Here is a 23,684-nt window from a genome sequence, read left to right as displayed (position 1 = left end):
GTTTGATTTAAATAATATCTGTATAATGCTGCATCTACTCCTTAGGAAATTTTAAATCAAATAACAAATGAATTAAGTAATAATAATTTGAATAACATTTTACATCCTCTAATTTGAATTTTTTTATCTTAAAAATGTTTTCTAGAGTTCTAAATGTTTTCAGGATATATCCAGAAAGCTGAGACAAATCACTGGTTACAATATATAAACCAACTGAATAGAAAGAGAACTCATCTTCGTGAGATTATCCTAATATTTTATTTTAATAAGTATTTTGTATACAATATGTCCTTAAATTTGCACAGAAATATTTTAAGGAGGTTTCATTTTATATAGAAGAAAAATATCTTTTATGCATTCATCAGTCATGTACACATTTATATTTTTATTTATAGTTTTTGAGCATCAGCAAAGATTAGATATATTACTTTCACATAAGTTATCCATATCCCTATACTATTTAACGTTAGAATGGCATACACATATTTACTTTGTGTTCTATCTTCCATGTAAGTGTGTGAATGTTTACGAAAAAGGGTAGGCATTGAGAATTTTAGTTCTGATTCGATTCCCATTCCACCCTGTTGGCTTATAAAATTACTCTCTTTCAGCATTTTTTCTGTTTCTATTTATTTAAAAAAATATTTATGGATACAAATAAATTTAGTTGAGTCCTGCCTATACTGTTTAGAATGAACTTTTGTTGGATATGATACTGTGCTAGATAAACATTTTTAGGAACATATGGATGAAATTCAAGAGTGGCTTTTACCTTTCTTGAAGCCAAAGAAAACAAACTATAAAGTTTATCCTAAACTCCAAAATTATTCCACTTCCTCCATCATTTCTTCTAATTGCCAGCTTTAAAAAGAGTATTACTAGTTTTTTGCTGGAGATTCTTCTACATTACCATAATCCCTTCTAAATTTTAAGGGAAACACCTTTGGAATGTGCAGGGTCCCAGAAGACTCACATAAAGAAGTGGGGCATATATCTTTTCCTGAGAAGTGTAGTGCCTTAATCTCTGCAGAAGTGAGCTTAGTTAAGGTATTTGCTTTCTGATGGCCACTATTAGCCAGTCCAACAAAGACAAAAACTACATTATTTCGCTTACATAAGGTATCTAATATAGTCAAAGTCTTGGAAACAGAGCAAAGAAAGGAGGTTGTCAAAGGCTATGGGGAAGTGGAAATGAGATTCAGTGAGTATAACGTTTCTGTTACAACAGATAAATCAGTTCTAGGGATCTGTTGTACAACATTGCGCCTACATTTAACAATATTGCATCACAAACTTAAATATTTTTAAGAGGGTAGAAGTCATATTAAGTGTTTATATCACAATAAAACAAATGTTTGAATTTTATGAAAGAGAAGATAATGGGTTTGACAAAACACTGACATATTTGTAAAGGGGAACACAGTAATATTGAACGAGATACATGGATCTATTTTAAGACTTAAAAATTCTTGGGTGAAGGAAATGACCTATTATTCTTCTATTATAGTTTTTACTCTATAATAATATGATGACATCCTAATATTTTGGTGTAGCATTCAAGTCCTCAGACTTTATAGTGATAATGACTTGCTTTAAATTCTGGCTCATTTCTGCACTAGCTGTAACATCTCAAGCTATTAATTAACTAACTATGTCCTCTGTGCCTCAGTTTTCTCATCAGCATATGGGAATAATAATAAAATATAATAGACTGGATTGTGGTGATGATTAAATAGATTATTATGTGTGAAGGATTTGGAACATTGCACTGTGATGTAATAGCCAATCAATGTTAAATACCTTTATTATTAGTGATTATAAAGCCCTGCATGACATCATCCTGTGTGCCATACCAAGTGTAGCCTGTATATTGTTTCTTCTTTCCAGTTCTCTCATTTTTGATTCCTGAAAAAATGCGAGTTCTTGTGCAGGTTAAGTATATTAAGGTCCCTCAGGGACTGAATGCCATGCAATCCTACCCCACCCTTACCAGCCCACTCCTCATGTTCTTAGCTGTGTCCCTTCCTTTCATTCTCCCTTCTTTTTCTCTTCTTTTACAATTGGCATAATAAGCTCCAGGAAGTCTATACAGAATTAAAGATAAAATCATGACCAAAAAGATACATAGGCTGTGCTCTCCTATTGCATTTTAATAAACATGATGGACAATAGTCAATCAATTGTACAAATAAATGTGAAGCTATAACTATGGTAAGTTTTTTAAAGGATAAATAAGTAAAATTAAGTTGGTAAGAATGACTATTAAAGATTTTCAAGAGAAGAGACAGAATGGAGAATTATTGCTTTGATATGCTATAACTATAGCAAAAAGGGAGGGACAGGGAAAGAAAAAAAGAAATTTACAATTAGGTGGAAAAATATATGGTTCTGTTGTAGGAGAGCTGTGTTGAACAGATGACAAATAAAACAAAGCAGGTGACACTGGAGAAAAGAAAGGAGGGTGGGAGGCAGGGCATGGTGGCTCATGCCTGTAATCCCAGCACTTTGGGAGGTGGAGGTGGGTGGGTCACCTGAGGTCAGGAGTTAAAGACCAGTCTGGCCAACATGGTGAAACACAGTCCCTAGTAAAAATATAATAATTAGCTGGCCATTGTGGCATGCACTTGCAATTCCAGCTACCCTAGAGGGTGAGGTACAAGAATCGTTTGAACCTGAGAGGCAGAGATTTCAATGAGCTGAGATCATGACACTGTACTCCTGCCTGGGTGATAGAGCAAAATTCAGTCGAAAGAGAGAAAGAAAGAAAAAGAAGGAAGGAAGGAAGGAAGGAAGGAGAGAGAGAGAGAAAGAAAGGAGGGAGGGAGGGAGGGAGGGAAGGAAGGAAGGAGGAAGGAAGGAAGGAAGGAAAGAAAGGAAGGAAGGAAGGAAGGAAGGAAGGAAGGAAGGAAGGAAGGAAAGGAAGAAAGAAAGGAAAGAAAGAAAGAAAGAAAGAAAGAAAGAAAGAAAGAAAGAAAGAAAGACGGGAAGGAGGGAGGGAGGGAGGGAAGGACAGAAGGAAGGAAGGAAGAAGGGAAGAAAGAAAGAAAGAAAGAAAGAAAGAAAGAAAGAAAGAAAGAAAGAAAGAAAGAGAGAAAGAGAGAAAGAAAAGAAGGAAGGAAGGAAGGAAGGAAGGAAGGAAGGAAGGAAGGAAGGAAACAAAAAAGAAAGAAGAAAGAAAGAAGAAAGAAAGGAAGGTGAGAGTGGTGATGTGTTGGACATGAAACTGAAAGAAAACCATGTAGGGCTTTGTAGAGTACCATAAAGTGATTTCTTTTTCTTTATATGAATTAAAATGAGAAGCTACTGAGAATTTTAAGGTAGGAAGCTGAAACGATTAGATGTACCTATGAAAATATTGCTTTATCTACTGTGTGGGTGTAATATTAGAGTAAGACCAAGGAAGATCCACAGAAACCCTTTTTTAAATGTAGATTTCTAAACTGGTGGTATACATAGTGGCCTGGATGAAAATTTAGGAAAACTAATACTGGAAGATAATGGAAAGCCAAATCATTAGGATTTAGTGATAGACTGGGCATGTTAGTTGAAAGAGGGTGATGTAACAATAATGGCTTCAGAGTTTCTAGCTGCCATAACCATGTGAGTGAAAGAGTCATTTCTTAGGGTGGATAAAATAGAGGGAGGAACACATTTGGGTATGTGGCAAGAGAGAAGATGAGTTCAGTCTCAGATAATTGGTCTTTTTGACATGTAACGAGCTATAATAGGCCAGAGGACACGTGACTTATATATCTTCAATAAGTGAATGCCTATCTTGCTTCCCTGCTAAATTATACCCTCTCCTATAAATTCTCTGTTAATTTTTTGTTTGTTTTCTTATCACATATTATTTACTATGGCTTACTTGTCTAAAGAATGATTTTTTTAATCATTCTTTCTTCTCAACTAGAATAAATTTATCAAAAGAATTAGCTTACTTCCAACTCTTTTCTTCCTTTTCTCATTCTGTTAGATGAATATTTGTTGAGTAGCCAATATGTTTCAAGAGTGATGCCAAGTGCTTGGGATACAGCAAGTGTACTAGATGGAATTCTGGTAGCAACTGAGGTTCTGGGAGCCAGTGCCATCATTAGAAACCAGGTATTTTAACAATTAGTTGGTACTTTTCCAAACACCATACCAACTCCTCATATTGACACAGTTCTGCCTTCTAATCAAACAAGAAAACTAGAAAAATAAATAATCTTGGCAGAAATAATAGTGGAAATAATAAAAGTAACCAGTGTAAGCAGTGAGATTTGAGTCTACTTCAAAGTTTACACAATTGATAAATAAAAAATAGAAAATTTATTTTTCATCTTTTCTGGGGAAAGAGTATATATCTTATTTGGAATTGTGCATTCTCTGATATAGAAAAAGCCGAGTAAATGAATTTCATGGTCCAATGTTGCAACTAAATTTAAGAGAGTTTTAATCTACAGCAAATTTTGATAAAAGTTCAGTTGCATTTTTTTTTTATTTTGTGAAACCTGGGAATAAGTATTTATTGTTTTTTAAATGCTAATGACCCAAGAAGAAGTGATGGTAAGTGGGTTATTTCCTCATTATATTAAAAGAAAATGAATCAAGAATGACACACAATATATACTTTTTTGTTTGTTTGTTTGTTTGTTTTTTGACAGAATCTTGCCCTGTTGTCAAAGCTGGAGTGCAATGACACGATTTTGGCTCACTGTAACTGCCTCCTCCCAGGTTCAAGCCATTCTCCTTCCTTAGGCTCCCAAGTAACTGGGACTACAGGCACTTGACATCACGCTCAACTAATTTTCGTATTCTTAGCAGATGCAGGGTTTCACCATGTTGGCCAGGCTTGTCTTGAACTCCTGACCTCAGGTGATCCAACCACCTGGGTCTCCCAAAGTGCTGGGATTTTAGGTGTGAGCCACTGCGTCCAGTCACACACAATATATGTCATTATAAGTGCATGTTAATTCCGGTTTTTTATTTTAATTGAAATTGAATAATAAGCTGAATCTTGTGTAATATATGTTTGTCAATATATGTTACTTATTTTGTTGATTTTGTTTGTTTTTGTACTGGTTTTGTCTCATGTGCCAACACTCTCTGAAGTAGAGAAGTTTCTCTAAGATAAATCTTATTTTTAGTCTTTTTTGAAATTCATAAGACAACTTAGAATCACAAGGAGAACACCTAGAATATTCAAAATGCTTTGTTTACCCACTGGAATGAAACAGGAATCAAAATATGGTATATCTGCCCTCCCTATCTTTCTCCCCACCCAGTCCCAGCTCAAAGTTCCAGCTAATAAACATCAGATTGTGATCGTGCAAACTCCGTCTGTCAATTTCTCATATTCGTATTAACTTCATAATTACTGTTGAACCCTTAATTTTTATTTTTCTATACTCACAGTTAGAATATATTGACCATTTTAATTTGTTGTAGCTATGTCAAATAGTAATGAGCATGCATCTAATGGATGTATTGAACTATGAAAGGGTTTAGTGTTCAGCTGAAGGGAGGGGGAGGATAAATTCTTCTCTATTTTTAGACAATGGAGTAGGCAGAGGCTGATCTAATGTGGAAGAGAGCTTCACGTGGAGGAAAACTGGTTTATTCATCAAACTCAAGTTTTTGATGAGAGCAATAAATAAATCTATTCACCCCTCATCTTTAGAGGATGCCTGTGGTGCTCTGGGAAATGACTTTAATAATTGTATCCAGACTTTCTTGCTTCAACTAGCACATTGAATATTAGTCCCTGTGGAACGTCTGCAATTACTAACTGTCATGTGAAAATTTCTACCATTTTTCACAGGAAGAAAAGAAAAAATATATGTAGCAGACTTATTTAAACTGAAAATTGACAGGCAGGTGGAAGTGAAAAGAGCAGGATTTGGACTTAGATTATGGAATCATTTCGGAGGGGAGTAGGATCAGGAAGATGCGTATACTTTATGAATATTGCCCACTTTTCCCCCTTTTTTAAACCATATTTATCATTTAGGAATAGGAACAATCATTCAGTGCTAATCATTTGTCAGTGGGTATTTATGATGCAATTGAGGGTAAAAGGGAAAATTTGAAAAAATAAAACCTTTAAACTAGTATCGTTCTTTTTTCCATAGAGGTAAAACTCCATAATGCTTTTTTTTTTTTTTTTTTTTTTTTTGAGGAGAGAAAGAAAGATTTTCCTTTCAGGGACTGTAGTGAGATACAGTGTAATTACATCAAGAGATCAAAATTACACTGTTTAACTTGGCCATTTAGAACTCTGATAAAGTAAACTACATCCAGTCTCTTGTCAAATGTGTGAATGAAATACCATTTTCCGGTGACAGCTTCAGTTTTAATTGACAGATAAGTACGATTTGAACCTAAGATATTTGGGGCACCTTGTCATGTATTCCCAGAAAGATCATCTGTTCTCATAGTTGCTAAATGCATAGAATCATCTTGATGTCTATTTTTTCTGTCAACCTCTCCATCCTTCATTTCTTAAAACATGTGCTAAAGAAACTTAGATTATGTTGTTAAAATATTTCTTAATTACTATGAAAACTCTTAGAAAAAAGAAATGATGGCTAACAGATACCATCAATATAGTGTTATGTGTAACACTAAACCCAATACTAGTCGATCATGTTTAGATTTAAGTTACACATAACAGGGGATCCAAATTACTTGTTCCACCAAACAAGCCATTTTCTTTCTCTATGGAATTTGATGAGTGACTTGATTTCTCTAGGTCATTTTTTTTTTTTTTCACTTTCAAAATATAGGACAGAATGTTATATAGCAGCCAAGAGCATAGAGCTTGGAACTAAACTAGGTTGTTTTAATCCAGATTGGCCCCACTCTTACTTGTTGTTTAGTCATAGAAAAACTACTTAATATTCCCGCACGTTGCACTGCATATCTGTAAAATGACGATGTAATTACAATTCTATGAAGAAAATAAACTTTGTCTCTTTTAGAGTCAGAAATATCAAAGATCTACTCTGTTTGAAATATCCTGATCTGTCTGTTCCTTTTCTTTTCTTCTTTTTTCTTTTTGTTTCAGAAAGTGATTATTTAGGCAGAGAGAGAAAAATGAGAGAAAAAAGGATGAGAAAGACAAAGCTTCCACGAAGATTATGGAAATGGTGTCTGTTTCTTTTCAAAGTTACAAAATCAAAACTATTTTGATGACTCCTTTAAAAGGAGTGATAATTTTTAAAGGAGGCAATGATGCTTTATTTACAATTTTTTGGAAGCTCCACATTAAAAAAAAATGCGTTTACCTTACACAAGTTTATTATATACAAGCAACCTTAGATATGGAAAACAAAAATTATGTTTAAATATCTCCAGAATTAAATCTAACTTTAAAATATAATTCCAATTAAAGAGTTACTCTACATTCAAGTGGAAAATAAAATCTAACTGCTTATAAGTTTTCATAATTAAAACAAAATTAAAAGAAGTAATTTAACATACTAGTGTTTATCATGAGCTAATTAATATGTTTCTTTAATCCACTAGATGTTTTTCCCTTTTGCTGATGTCCTTAAGCAAAAATTTGAAAAAAAATGTAATCTACTTTTTTCAAAATATCACTTTTTAAAAGTTAAACTTCTTGTGTATTTGACTTTGTGTTTGTGTGTGTGTTTGTGTGTGTGTGTGTGTGTGTGTAGCTGTGTGTGTTTGTCAGTCTCTCAAGATAGATTTCCTTCCCTTTGATTTGGGGATTTTTAAAATTTAACACCAAATTGCATGCTATTTCTTGGTAATTAGTTTTTTTATATTAGTCAAATACATTTTTTTTTGGAGGTTACAGCAGATAAATGCCAACATACGATTTCTGAAAAGACATTTGTTTAGATTTTGTTTTTCATTTGATTGGAAACAAATACAAAGGGAAAAATATAACAATTTATTTCTTATAGAATTATCACCAAGTAACCATAATTGGAAGAATTCATCTCACAAGAGAGAGCCCATTATCTGTCTCGATTGCTGAAATTTCCTTAGTATTGCTTTCTGAGAGGTAGATGAACTTACTGAAAAACACATAATATGCTTTAACTATCCCCCCCTAAAAAAAAAAAAATGTCACCAGATTGAGTTCTAAGAAGTAAATCACACTTTAAAGATCAAGGACCACATTATGATCTCTTATTCTCATCTTGTATTTAATTGGCTGAAAATAGCTTGAAAGTGAATTGCCCTTCATCACCATCCACTCTGCTGGCATCTGGGCTGCTGCTAATTGTAGACAATAAAAGTGACACAGAAAGGCAAATTCTGTCTCCACTGTCATTTTGTGTCTGCTATAACTTTAAATTTTTAATGATAATTTTGGTAAAAAATCGACTTAACCTTTAAAGGCCAAATAGGCTACTGCTTGCAAAACTTCACTTTGTATAAATTTTAAAGTGTTAAATTTGTATAAATTTTGAAGTGTTATAATAATACATGCATTATATTATTATTTTAATTGTTTAAAGCACTGATTTTAGTTTAAAGACATGTTTTTAAGTCAATGAAAGCAATAATATTTTGAACCATTTTGTAGCGAGCAATTATGAAAAAAATATATATTTAAATTCATCAGACTATCTTTTGGGACTACATGAAGCGTAAGAGATTTTGTATGCATGCCAGGCAATTTTCAAGTTAATGTGAATATTAGTATTCCTTGAAGAGCTTGTATTTCTTGATGTTTTTCTCATATAAAACATGAGAAAAAATTATGTCATAATTACTACTATGTTAACTACTTCCTTTTTATAGATGTATATATTATGAGTATAAGGAAAAATTCAGATTATATTGAGAGATAAGGTTAATAAAGTCATTTTGTTCTTACACGTAATTGTGAAAGTATTAAAGCTTTCTGCACATTTTGTATTTCTTAAATCTTTCACTTTGATAAACAGTGGTTGTAATAGCAATAAATACATGAATTTTTAAGAATCAGTGACGAAAATATGTATTCAAATTTTTATGGCTAAATATTAAATTCTAAATAACATAAAATAAGAGAAACTAAAGTACTTTGAAAAACTGAAATACGTAAATGAATTCTTCAATTTTATCTTATATGCACTGTTAGCTGTTTACTTTGAATTAGGTTTTTTATCCAAATTTATTTAAATGTATTGTTAAATAGAAGTTTTTTTTACAGTAAGCGTGACTACAAAATAACTATTATATAAGAAGGAAAAAAGCTGGCCACAATTGGTATTTTAAAAATGTCTTCCAAGCTTCAGTATAGTTTTTGTCATATTAGATATTAAGCATATATTAACTATAGAATTATAATTATTTTCAAATTATGTAAAAATAAATTCATCATATTATGACACTATGTAGTAAAAGCTCCTCAATTAATACTTTACAATTAAAAACTAATAGGAAACAATGGTGGAATGGTGAAGAGCTCATACTTTGCTTAATTTCTTAGATTAGTTTCTCCACTTAGTAATTTTACAAGTTTAATTATCCAGTTTTGGCTTTCATCATAGTAGCCACTTAAAATTTTGTAAAGATTATTTGAAAAAAATATTTAAAATATTTATAATTCATTGCATATGAGACATACTCTGTATATACTAGTTACCCTTCCAATATAATTCTCAAATTATTCAGTCTTTTCATTCATAAAAAATCTCTCCTTATTTTGAAAGTTGCATTTTTTCTATCACTCATCAGCTTTATTATCTGCTTTCTTTCAGAACCCATGTATTTGTTTGTAACTTTATTCCAGTTAGCTATATTGCGTTAGCTATTTTGAATCTGTATTTTTAATGTGTTTCAGGTTGTGTAACGTTGATATAAAAATTGTATCAACTTTCATATATTTATATCATAACCATCTACTTTTCTAAACTTGCAATTTAAGTTTATTCATAGTTATTTCCATTTTTCATTCATTCCTATTTAGTTTTTCACATTGTATGTCAGTTCTAGGACTTTTAAGGACAATATTAAATAAAATGTACACAGTGAAGCATCTTTATTCTCATTAATGTAAGAATAATGACTCCGCTATATTGGGCATTTGTTGTTGATTTGAGATGCATTTATCTACATGCTATACCAAAATTTCTATTTCTCATAGGTAGTTTTTAAAAAGCAGAACTGTGCATTTAAAACATTGGGTTTTAACACTTATCATAAAAAAAACTTTGTTCCATCCCCTATTCTGCATTTATATGCTTCACAACAGAATAGAAAAAAACATGGTCTATGTGATAGCCTACTACACATCTAGGTGATATGGTACACCCTATTGGCACTAAGCCACAAACTGGTATACTGTTGTCAGAAATTGTAATGCTGGTAAGTATTTCTACACATAGAAAGGTACAGTATTATAATCTTACGGTATACATAAGTAAAATTACATATATTGGTAATATTATGTATACATAATTTTATTATATATTACAGTAAAAATACGGTATTATATAATCTGTTTTAAACATGGTCCATCATTGACTGAAATATGGCTATGTGCTATATGAATGTAATTGAGCTTCTCTTCCTACCACACAACAGCAGGCAAAAGAAAGGGAAATGCTAAGGAAACAAAGTGCCACGAAGAGTGAAGAGAGGATGACGGAGCTTGAAAAACTAAGGAAACGGGTTGAGACAGCTTTTTTTTTCTATTCAGAGGAGGAGAAGTATTTATATTCTGGTTATTTTTATTTTTTTTAACGTTTTCCAGAAAAGAAAGCATTAGTAATCAGCAGGAATACTAGCCTGTGAATCAAACAGAAGAATTTTGAGAGAGAGACACTCATAATTGTAAAAGTCTCTTACCGACCTCTGAGTTCTGAAGCCTAAAAGCATTCTGTTTTTACTATATTCACTCCCTCAGTAACACTAGACATAATAGACCATTCTGCAATTCCTAAGTCTGTTTTTATGTAGAATCTATTCTCTCGAACATTTGTAGTTTTCTTTCACAGTAGTGTCCATAGTCCTAGTTCTCTGGTAGACAATTAAGTTGGAGGGTGCCAAATTTTGGTCATAAGGTTTTATTCTCTCATTTAAATATACTTTGAATAATACAGCACTCTCTATAAGGAGTATATTTTATATATGTATGCGTGTATGTATAAAGAGTATATTTAAAGGAAAAATATATTCCAACCAGCCAGCTTAAGAAATGAAAAGTTACCAGTGCCTCACAAGTCAGCTGTGTGCTGTTTGTTCTTTGTCTCCCTCCTCCATACAAATAGGGACATTATCTGCAACTTTGTGTTAATTAATCCTTCATTTTTAATATACATCCATATTCTTAATTGTCATATTATTTAATTTTGCCTTAGGTCACTTTATGTAACTGAAATTAGACATTAAGCATTCTTTTGAAATTTAATTTTTCATTCAAGAGTGAATCTTCAAAATCACTCTTTCTTTTTAAAAAACTGTGTCATTTCTTTTTCCACTATTACAAAATTGTGTATGTCATGTGATATTGTATAAATATACCAAAATTTGTTTATTTTACTCTTAGTAAATATTTGGCCAGTAAAAATTCATTGTTATGTCAACAATACTGCTTTAAACTTTCATGTACTTGTCCTTCAAGCACATGGTGAGAACATTTCTCTAAGTAAATGACTAAAAGTAGAATGAGTGAAAATTAGAACATGTGGGTTTCACTAGATAATGTAAAACTCTTTTTCATAGGTGACTATTTGTTTATATTCCAACTAGCAGTAGAAAAAAAAGTGCTTATTATTCCACATCTTTACCAATATCTGCTGAATGTGTGCATTCTATGCCTGCTTGCCTGCCTGTCTCCCTCCCTCCCTTCCTTCCTTCCTTTCTTCTTTCAATAGGGTGGATTTAAAAGTTTTCATACGTTTGTCTTGAATGTTTTCAATCTGTGAAATGCTTATTCGTATTTTTGTTCCTTTTTTTCAGTGTTTTCTATTTGTAGTGGTTTGTAGAAATTCTTTATTTTTATGATTATTAATATTTTTGTCAGCGTTTTCTGTTTGTAGTGGCTTGTAGAAATTATTTATTTATATATTTTGATTATTAATATTAGTCACATATGTTCCAATATATTCTACTGTTATGTAACATGTGTCTTATTCTATTTAGGAATTCCTTTATTAATTAAATTTATTCTTTTACTGAAGTAAAATTAATTAAACAATTTCATTATAGTTTGGTTTTGTTCCTGTTATATTTTTAATTTTTATTAATTTTTTTTAGTCTAATGTAATGATCCTTTTCTTTTCCAATATGATAAGATACTTTTTTCATGGGGGTCTGCTAAAATCTTACAGTATATCGTATGAATATGGTTTGCACTATGTATAAGATTGCATTTATTTCTTAATTATACATATCATTTTCTGCTAATCTGCTATTACATGTGTTGATATTTCAAGTTTATATATGTTAAATACACATGCATACATACAAAAAAGAGCTCTGAGCTTCTTCTAAAACCCCACAATGTATTAAACTTTGTATACTTAAACATAAATGCTTTAAAACTTTATAAGAAATGATTTAAAATTGCATGATTTAAAAATTACTGTGTATGTATTCTCTTTATTTATATTTTTATTTATGAGTATGTGATTTCCAGCTCTTTATTATACATTTCTGAAAATGTTTGTGAACTTCCAGTAAGAACACTGTTGGAATTTGGAATGAGTTTGCATTGACATATATATTTATATATGTCAATGCAATACATATATATATATATATATATATATGTCAATGTAATACATATATATATACACATACACATATGTATATACATATATACACACACATATATATACACACATATATACATATATACATGCCTTGCTAAAAAGCAAAGCCTCAAAAAATTAGTTTAAAACTCTGAGTTGTTCCTCTCCATGGAAATCTTTAGTAAAAGATGAAAGATTTATACGATCTGAAGAGAAACCAGAGTATATTATCATAAAAAGAACTTACATTTGTTTTATATTTATTCATTTCTTCTACTTATCCTAAAATTCATTAATGCTTTCCAATACATTTATCCACAAAAACTCTTCCTTTTTTTGTCAAACGTGTTTTTATGTATGCTTGTATTGCTTTTATTTGTACATTTAATTATATCCTTGTACTGATTGTTGCTGATATGTAGATATATATTTGTCTACTAACTAATAATTTTTATCTTATAATCTTGCTGATTTTGCTAATTCTAATAACGAATTAGTGGTTTATTTGGGATTTTCTATAGGTTTAGTTATTAAAAATAAATAATATTTTTAAAAAATATCCTTGATATTTAATCATTTTTGTTTAAAAATGTTACATTCATATTGCTCAACCTAATATATAGAAAATGGTATTATTTGACTTCTTGACAATAACCAATATGTTTTTAAATCTTTTCTCCATATTATATAATTTTCACCATCTACACAGAACAAAATATAAGCACTTCTCTTCCAACTTAGTAATTCTCTCTTCTGATGTGTATACTGTGGTGATTAATCTATCTATTTAGTTTTGGATCTCAATGTTACATTTTACATTGCTTATTTTTACGATATTTGAATTTTCTTGTACTTTTTTTTTGAAGTTCTATCTTATTTTCAAGCCTACTTATTATATTATAAAACATAGAATGTCATTTTTTATTATTTGTAAAAGAAAGGTCAACTTTTGAAATATATATTTGCTTGATTCTGCTGGCTTTTATTTGTGTTTCTTTTGTTTCTATGTATTCATTATTATTATTATTTACATTGAATTTATAGTATTTAGAGTTTTATTAGTATGTAAAGGTTAAAGTTGGATTTTGTGTTTTCCTCTGCCTGTTACCGGAGAGTTCTTCTATTGTGGGACTATATAATGTAATTATTTGCACAAGAATTTTCAGACCACTTAGGTAGCATGATTTATACTGCCAACTTATGTAATAATAGACTTCAAATTATTAAAAAGATTTTTTTTTACTAATGTCAAGATACACACAAGCAAGTTTCCTACCTTTGCAGCAGCACTAGCAGTAGACTGATATCCAGAGGTATTGCTCATATAACAATCTCTTTTATTGTAGGAAAGATATCCTAGTTGATAATTTAAATGTAAGATAGAACTTAATTTTATTACTTTGTTCCACAACCTAATGCAACTGGAAATAAAAGAGCACGAGTTATCAGAATTTGGCATATACTAAGGGGAAAATTTTTAAGGTTTCCTTTCCGCAAATGTTTCAACTTTCATTTGTTTTTGCCTCTGAGACTACTTTCTATCCAACATTACAATTTTTAAGACATAACTTCTGGTTTGGATGTATTTCTTTTAATTCAAATTGCACTGATACCTTAACAAAAGGCCTTACAACTTAACATACTTGTAAACCACATACTTACAATGAAAGTCAAATAATATGAGTAAGGGGTGAGGGGAAAAGATCAGGCTGGCCTTATTATTAAAAATTATTGTTATTGCTTCATTATAAGAAATTGTTTATTTATATGATTCATGAGCAGTGGCTGCATTTTATAGAAGTTGATATTATTATCTATAGATTTCTCTATTTGCTGTTTCTTAAGATTGACTAACAGATCTCTGACATTTCAGCAATATTATTCCAGAGAACTTACTTTTTGAACAAGCCACTGCTTGTTCCCTATGCTGTATCTTTTTACTCTTAGTCCTCAAAACATAAATCTCTTTGCCGCATTTTCTATGAATTACTAGGATTTATTATCCAACTATACAAGAAATTTAATATTCTTAGCAATAAAAAACAAAGGAAAGTTTTATTTATTTTTAATCCTTATCTGTATTTTTTCTAAGGAAATTATGCTGGACATCAGAATGACACATATGAAGGCAGCTCTCTCTGAGGATTTCAAATCCTTATCCATCCATTACAGAATCAGTTCAAAGCAATGAAGCCCATTTTGTGTGCCTTGTTTTGTTTTGCTTTTCAGTCTTGCAGTTGGGGAGTTCTTCATGAGCCAAAGTAAAAGTAAAATCTTTTAGACAGACAAGTGAACCCTCACTGATGTCAGTTTTAGATGGTATGAGGTTGAATTGTGCTACCTTGGCATGTTTAATTAACTAATAAAGAAAACAATGACAATATTAACTGTATTTTAATATAAAAATAGCTTTGGCTTATTTCTCTAATTTCATATGCATACTTCTTATTTTGTATTCAACTTACAGTATTTATGTAGATGTATTTTACAATCGAAATATTATACAGTCATCTGTAGTTTTTTCATTTACATTCTAAAAGGACATAATATTCTTGTGTATTTGATGTATTATAGTTTAATTATTTCTTTGTTTCTGGCTATTTACACTACTTTTATGTCTTCAATATTTTACATGATGCTATAATAAACATCTGTTTTAATTCATGTGGGTTATGTCTTTCATGAATCCCTATATTATTCTTAAATAAGCAAACACAAACTTTTTGTTCTTCTGTTTTCATGCTAATATATCTATTACATCAATCAATTGATTCATTTTTTTATTTTTAATTTTTTTATATGCTGATTTTTATTTATTATTATTATTGTTTGAATTGTTTTTTTCTAAATCTGTGAAAAATAATGTTGTTATTTTGTAGGAATTGCATTAAATCTGTAGTTGCTTTGGGCAGTATGGTCATTTTCAAGATATCAATTTTTCTAATCCATGAATATGGGATATATTTACATTTATTTATCATCTATGATTTCTTTCTTCAAGCGTTTTTTAGTTCTTATAGAGGTCTTTCACCTCGTTGGATAAGTATATTCTTAAGTATGTGTATGTGTGTGTGTGTATGTGTGTGTGTGTGTGTGTGTGTGTGTGTGTGTGTGTGTGTCTGTCTATTATAAAAGGGATTTAATTGCTTCTTGACCTTTTGGCTAAGATCAAGTGTATTATAAAAGTGATTAATTTCATGACTTGATTCTCAGCTTGGTCATTGTTGGAGCATTGTTGATATAGTATTGCTACGGATTTGTGTATGTTGATTTTGTAAGCTGAAACTTTACTAAATTCATTTATGAGATCTAGGAGTCTTTTGAAGGAGTCCTAAGGATTTTGTATGTATGAGATCATATCATCAACAGAAATAGTTTGACTTGCTCTTTTCCAATTTGGATGCACTTTATTTGTTTCTCTTGCCTGATTGTTTTGGCTAGGACTTTCAGTACTATTTTGGCTACAAGTTGTGAAAGTGGACATCCTTTTCTTTTTCCAATTCTTAAGGAGAATTATTTCAACTTTTCTCCATTCAGTATGATGTTGGCTGTCAGTCTCAATCTATCATATATACATTTTCTTATTTTGAGATAGGTTCTTTATATTTCTAAGTTTGCCGAGGGTATTTTACATAAAATCATGCTGGATATTTTTGATTTTTTTTCTGCATCTATTGAGATGATCATGTGGTTTTTGTTTTTAATTCTGTTTATGCTGTGAATCACATTGTCTTGCATATGTTGAACCATCCCTGCATGCCTGGAATGAAACCCATTGATCATGATAAATTATTTTTTTGATGTGCAATTGGATTCAGCTTTTTAGTATTTTGTTGAGGATTTTTGCATCTGTATTCATCAGAAATATTGGCCTGTAGTTTTCTTTTTCATTTATTATCCTGGCTTTGTGTCAGTATCAGGGTTACACTGGCTTCATAGAATGAGTTAAGAAGCATTCCTTCCCTCTCAATCTTTTGGAATAGTTTTCATAGAATTTGTACTAATTTTTTGAATGTCTGGTAGAATTCAGCTGTATATGCATTTGGACCTGAGCTTTTTTCTAATGGCACCCATGGGGTGCTCTCTTAATGTGATGCACTACCCTTCCCCTAGGAGTAGCAGTCCCTGAGGGCAAGGCTACTGTGAATTCTGTTGATCCTCTGGGTCTAGCCACTCAGTGGATGCTGCTCTGTCCCAGGCTAGTGTTAGGGAATGTCTACAAGGAATTCAATAATGTGATCTGTCTTCTAGTCTCCCAGCAGCAGGTACCAGCACCAGCTCTCCTGGGGGTAGGAAGGGTATGACTTCTTACACTTTGAGATTTCCTTGGTTATAAATGTATTGGCTTTTCAAATGCCATTGGTGGTATCAATGGATTAGGCACAGGGACAGACTCAAACCCTTCCGGTTAGCCAGGCTGATGAAGGCAATGATGATAGCTGAAGTTGCACGAAAGTTTTCTCCTTCCTTAGTGCTGTTTTTGTGCCTGCAAGTGTTGTAATGAGCTATGTCAGTTGGTCTCCAGCCAGGAGGTGATGCTTGCAAAATAGCACCAGCTGTGGTGGGAATCGTGAACTGTGTGCTTTCCATGTTACCCAGAAGAGGTACCCTCGTTTCTCAGGCAATGGGTAGGGCCATGGAGCTTGCAAACATCCCTGTTCATCCTGTTATCCTACCAGGGTGTATGGAAGGGCAAAGCTGGGTGGGAGCTGGGTTAGGCAAATCTATGCTCTGGCTTTTCACCAACATGCAGGCACAAGCAGTGGCCCAGTGGGGATCAGAGGTCAGTTCCCTGGCTACTGGGGTAATTTCCCAGAAAAGGGTATAAGTGCCTCTACTGCTCAAAAGGCCCTCCACAGGGATCAGGGTGATAGTAAATCTCACCAGGCTCTCATGCACTTGGAAAGGCAGGTCTCATATTCACAATGTTCTGCCAGCAGCAGGTGCCTGGGTTCCAGGTATCTTGTGCTCAGAACTCAAAACTGATCCAGGCTATATTGCTCCCTGACAGAGTCAGGAACCACAGGTTTCAGGCTGTGCCCCTCTCAGTCGACCTGTGAAGCAATGACGTCTAGCTTCTGTGCTCATGGCTATAGCAAACTTCCTGCTTGCTCTTTGGTTCTGGCCAATGGGGTTTATCCTCATTCAAGATGATGTCACAAATCTCACTGTGAGCTTCTCTTAACCTGTGATTACCAACTGATTTAGCTGGCTGACTTTTGTGGGGTATCCTGTGTGGTGGGACCAGGAATGGCTTTCCTTCATTCTTTCTGGAGTTGGTGGGCATGCAAAGCTCTTTCTATTTCCCACTGCTCACTAAATCAGCTCCAGTGCAGCATAGGGGTAAGGCCTTCCCCCATGGCTTGGATTTCCCAGCTTTCCTGTTGAAAAGTGTGTCGTGGTGTCAATCTCTCTCCATTTCACACTCTGGAGACACACAATTTTCTATCTGGTTCATGGTGTAGACTGCTGTCTGTTGATTATTTCAGTGGGTCTGTGATTTCTTTCCATTTTGCTGTTAAGTTACTGTATTGCTTTTTGCAAAAAAGTTCACAGTGTGAATCTCTGTACTTTATTTTGAGGCATGCTAACAATGCCTCCAGTCCACCATCTTGGAAAAACACAACAACAATACCAACGTTTCCTTCTTTCCAAAAACAGCTTTGTTCAACACTCCTATTCAACATAGAATTAGAAGTTATGGCCAGGGCAAGATAAATAAATAAAGGGTGTTCAAACAGAAGGATAAAAAGTCAAATTCTCTCTGTTTACAGATGACATAATCCTACAGCTAGAAAATCTTATCCCAGAAGTTTCTTAAGCCAATAAGCAACTTCAGCAAAGTCTCAGGATACAAAATCAATGTGCAAATATCACAAACATTCTTATACATCAACAAAAGAAAATCAGAGAGATAAATCATTAATGAACTCCCATTCACAATTGCTATAAAGATAATTAAATACCTAAGAATAAAGTTAACAAGGGAAGGAAAGATCTTTTAAAGGAAAACAACAAACCACTGCTCAACACAACTGGGGAGGACACAAACAGATGGAAAATCATTCCAAGCTATAGATAGAAAGAATCAATATCTTGAAAATGGTCATAATGCCCAAAGTGATTTATAGATTCAATGCCATTTCCATCAAACTACCATTGATATTCTTCACAGAATTAGAAAAAAAAACTGTTTTAAAATTCATATGTAACCAACAATGAGCCTGAATAGCCAAGATAGTCCTAAGCAAAAACAACAAAACTAGAGGCATCACAATACTACAAGTCTGCAGTAACCAAAACAACATGATACCGGTACAAAAGCAGGAACGTACCAATGTAATAAAATTAAAACAAAACAAAACAAAAACAGAAATAAGACATAAGACCACACATCTAGAATAATCTGATCTTCGACAAACCTGGTGAAAACAAGCAATGGGAAAAAATGGAAAAAAATATGGCCAGCCAGTTCTCCCAGCACCATTTATTAAAGAGGAAATTTGTAATGTTCTCTCTTTAATAAATGGTGCTGGGAGAACTGGCTGGCCATATGCAGAAAACTGAAACTGGACCCCTTCCTTATATCTTATACAAAAATTACCTCAAGATGGATAAAATATATGAATTTAAAAACCAAAGCTGTAAAAACCCTAGAAGAAAATATAGGCAATATCTTTCAGGCTATAGGCATGTGCAAAGATTTCACGAAGAAAATGTGAAAGCAATGGCAACAGAAGCGAAAATTAACAAATAAGATTTAATTAAAAGCTTCTGCATAAAATGAGAAACTATCATCAGAGTGAACAGAGAAACCAGAGAATAAGAGAAAATTTTTGCAACCTATCCAACTGAAAAAGGACAAATATCCAGAGTCTACAAGAAACTTAAACAAATTTACAAGAAAAAAACAAACAATCCCCTTAAAAACTGAACAAAGGATATGAACAGATACTTCTCAAAAGATCACATACACATGGCCAACAAGCATATGAAAAAGAGTACAACATCACTGATTATTAGACAAATGGAAATTAAAACCACCACGAGATATACTGTCTCACACACGTCAGGATGGCCATTATTAAAAAGTTAAGAAACAAAGATGCTGGGGAGACTGGGGAGAGATAGGAAAACTTTATACTGTTGGTGGCATTGTAAATTAGTTTGCCACTGTAGAAGACAATAAGGTAATCCCTCAAAGACCTAGTACTAGAAATATTATTTGACCCAGCGATCGCATGACTGGGTATAAACCTAAAGGAATATGAATCATTCTATTATAAATATACATGCATATGTATGTTTAATGCAGCACTATTTATAATAGCAAAGACATGAAATCAACCCAAATGTCCATCAGTGATAAACCATGGAATACTATGCAACCATAAAAAGGAATGGCATCGTGTTCGTTGCAGGGACATGAATGGAGCTGGAAGTCATTATCCTCAGCAAACTAATGCAGGAACTGAAAACTAAACACTGCATGTTCTCACTCGTAAGTGGGAACTGAACAATGAGAACACAGGAACACAGGATGGGGAACAACATATAGTTGTTGAGTGATGTGGGGGAAGTATTAGAAAAAACAGCTAATGCATGCTGGGCTTAATACTTCAGTGATTGGTTGATGGGTGCAGCAAACCACCCATGACACACGTTTACCTATGTAACAAACCTGTACATCTGCACAGGTACCCTGGAAGTTAAAAAGAAAAAAAAACTTTATTAAAATAAAATATAGATACTATACAGCAATTCACCCATTTAAAGTGTATAATTCAATGTTTTTTAGTATATTGCATTATTTTTAATGTGATAAAATATATGTGACTTTAAAAATTTACTATTTTAAGCGTTTAAGTGTACAGTTCAATGGCATTAATTACATTTAAATTGTTATATATCCATCACTATTAGTATTTCCAAAAAGTTTTCATCACTGCAGGTGGAAATTTTGTAGCCATTAACAATAACTTGGCTGGGAGAGGCAGCTAACACCTGTAATCCCAGTTACTTTGGGAGGCTGAGGTGAGCAGATCACCTGAGATCGGGAGTTCAAAACCAGCCTGACCAACATGGTGAAACCCAATTTCTACTAAAAATACAAAATTAGTCAGGTGTGGTGACACATGCCTGCAAGCTCAGCTACTTGGGAGGCTGAGGCAGGAGAATCACTTGAACCCAGGAGGAGGAGTTTACAGTGAGCCGAGATCACATCGTTGCACTCCAGCCCGGGGAACAAGAGTAAAATTCCAAAAAAAACACAAAAACCAAAAAACAGAAGAAAAAAAAAGAAACAATAACTCCCCATTCCTTTTTCTCTGCAGCCTCAGGTAAGTAATCATCTAATTCACTTTTTGTCTGCATGAGTTTGCTTATTCTATACGTTTTATATAAGTAGAGTCATATATTTGCCTTTTTGTGTCTAACTTGTCTTAACATTCAAGTTTCATCTATGTTGCAGCATTTAACATTTTATTTTTAATGAATAACAAACATGAACATATTTATATGAATAGTATGTACTGATATATGAATACATGTGAAAAATGTACAGACATATTTTGTTTATCCACATTTTGTTCATCCATTCACCTGTTGATGTACATGGGTTGTTTCTCCCTTTTAGCTATTGTGAATAATGTTGCAGTGAACACTGATGTGAAAATATTGGCTGAAATCTCCACTGTTATAGGCCAAAGCTTTCTCCCCAAAAATTCATGTTCAAATCCCAACCCCCAGTTAACTTAGAGTGTGATTGTGTTTGAAGAGAGGGTCTTTAAAGAGATAGTTAAAGTTAAATTGAGTAATTGGGTGAACTCTAGTCCATTATGACCAATGTCCTTATAAACTGAGAAGATTAGGACACAGATACACATGGAGAGAAAGCTGCATGAAGACTTTGGAAAGCAGGTAGGGCCATCTGCAAGCCAACGAGAGAGACCTCAGAAGAAGTTAATCTTGAAGACACTTTGGTTTCAACTTCTAGCCTCCAAATTCGTGAAAAACTAGATTTCTGTTGTTTACGTCATGCAGTTTGTGATACTTTGTTATAGCAGCTTTACCTAACAAATACACTTACTTTCAATTTCTTTGACTAGATATCCAGAAGTGAAATTTTGGGGTTATGTGATAATTCTATGTTTAGATTTTTGGGGAGTCATTCATTGTTGTTACAAATGTTTGACTATTGCCAGTTTTTGAGCTTTGTATTTGGAAAGTAAAATAAATATAACGGAATACTTTTTTTTGAGTGTTCATTCTCTAAAAGCTGAGAGAATTATCAAACAAAAAACTTAATGCTTTGATAGACATTTTCAAAAGATACCAAAGTTTATTATACCCTTGATGATATTGAATGATTTTACTTCTTTATGTCTTAATGGATAAAAATGGCAATATGCCCTTAAATTAGTATCTTTGGGAAATATACTATTAAAAAAGAGTCACAAATATCCACTCCTTCTAGGCATACTCCTGTAATGGGAAAGTGCATGTCTTTCTATCAGGGAAGTGAATCTCTGTCTCTGTCCCTTAAATACGCCTTGATCGTGTTACTTTCTTTGGCCAATGTAATATTAGACAAGATGATACAAGCAGCCTGGAAAAGTGCTTGTACATTGAGGAGCACTCTTTTAGTGTCCTTGAATCACTAAGACCACCATACAAAAGGACGTAACCTAGTGGAGGAATAGAGGCCATCTGGAGAAAAGAGAGGAACAAAGCCAGCCCTGCAAACACCTAGCCAATGGCTAGGTAAGTGTAGAAGGCCATACAGAATCATCGAGCCACCAGCCAGGCTCTTAGCTCACAACCACAGAAGCATAAAGGAGCTCTCTGAGGTCACACAAACCAACTCATATCAGAACTGTTCAGCTGATCCACAGAATTATGAGTTAAATAAAAGACTTACTTTAAGTTGTTGACATCTCAAGCTGTAGAAGAAAACAATTTGATTACCAGATATTTTGTCAACATTTTATATTGTTTTATACTTTTGTCATTGTTAATTGCTATTTGCACCAATGTTCATTAATGTCTTAATTTGTTCTAATAAATACATGGCATGGGCATTTTCTTCAGCATTTGTTTTCTAGCCTCTAGTTCCTATTGCCTAGCAAATAGAACACTTACACTAAATGCTTGTTAGATGAGTAAAAGAGTTCTTTACAGTCAATTGATTTTTACACGTTGTTATATATAATTTGATTTGAAATGATTTTCCAATAATTTACCTCATTTCATTCTTTTTTAAACTTTTAAGATCAGGGTACACGTGTAAGATATGCAGGTTTGTTACATAAGTAAACATGCATTATGGGGTTTGATTGTACCAATTATTTCATCACCAAGGTATTAAGCCTGGTATCCATTAGTTATGTTTCTTGCTTCTCTGCCTCCTCCCACCCTCCATCCTCTGATAGGCCCCAGTGTGTATTGTTCCTCTCCATGTGTCTGTGTTCTCATCATTTAGCTCACACTTAAAAGTGAGAACATGCAGTATTTGCTATTCTGCTCCTGCTTTAGTTTGCTTAGGATAATGACCTCCAACTCTATTCATGTCATTGCAAAGGAAATGATCTCTTTTTTTTTTGTAGTTGCCTAGTATTTCATGGTGTATATGTACCACATTTTCTTTATTTAGTCTACCACTGATGGGCATTTGGATTGATTCCACGTATGTGCTATTGTGAATAGTGCTGCAAGGAATATATGCATGTATGTATCTTTACAATAGGACAATTTATAATGCTTTAGGCATATACCCATTAATGGAATTGCTGGGTCAAATGGTAGTTCTGTCTTAGGTCTTTGGGAAGGGTGCAGTGGCTCATGCCTGTAATCCAAACACTTTGGGAGGCCAAAGTGGGTGGATCACCTAAGGTCAGAAGTTAAAGACCAGACTGGTAAACATGGTGAAACACCGTCTTTATTAAATATACAAAAATTAGCCAGGTGTGGTGGTGGGTGCCAGTAATC

General features: G+C 33.0%; 1 non-coding gene across 1 annotated transcript; it reads right to left on the bottom strand.

Moving 5' to 3' along the window:
* Window positions 1–12,807: 12,807 nt before the first annotated feature.
* Window positions 12,808–12,924, bottom strand: LOC116548864. Its single transcript, XR_004267578.1, has one exon. It is a non-coding gene; the product is annotated as a U5 spliceosomal RNA (small nuclear RNA).
* Between the last annotated feature and the right edge of the window lie 10,760 nt (window positions 12,925–23,684).

This window comes from Sapajus apella, unplaced genomic scaffold (genome assembly GCF_009761245.1).
Source record: "Sapajus apella isolate SASKATOON/1434 unplaced genomic scaffold, GSC_monkey_1.0 scaffold5, whole genome shotgun sequence".
In the NCBI taxonomy this organism is placed as follows: Eukaryota; Metazoa; Chordata; class Mammalia; order Primates; family Cebidae; genus Sapajus; species Sapajus apella.
The sequence above is the reverse complement of the archived record's forward strand: the minus strand, read 5'-3'. Positions and strand labels throughout refer to the sequence as shown.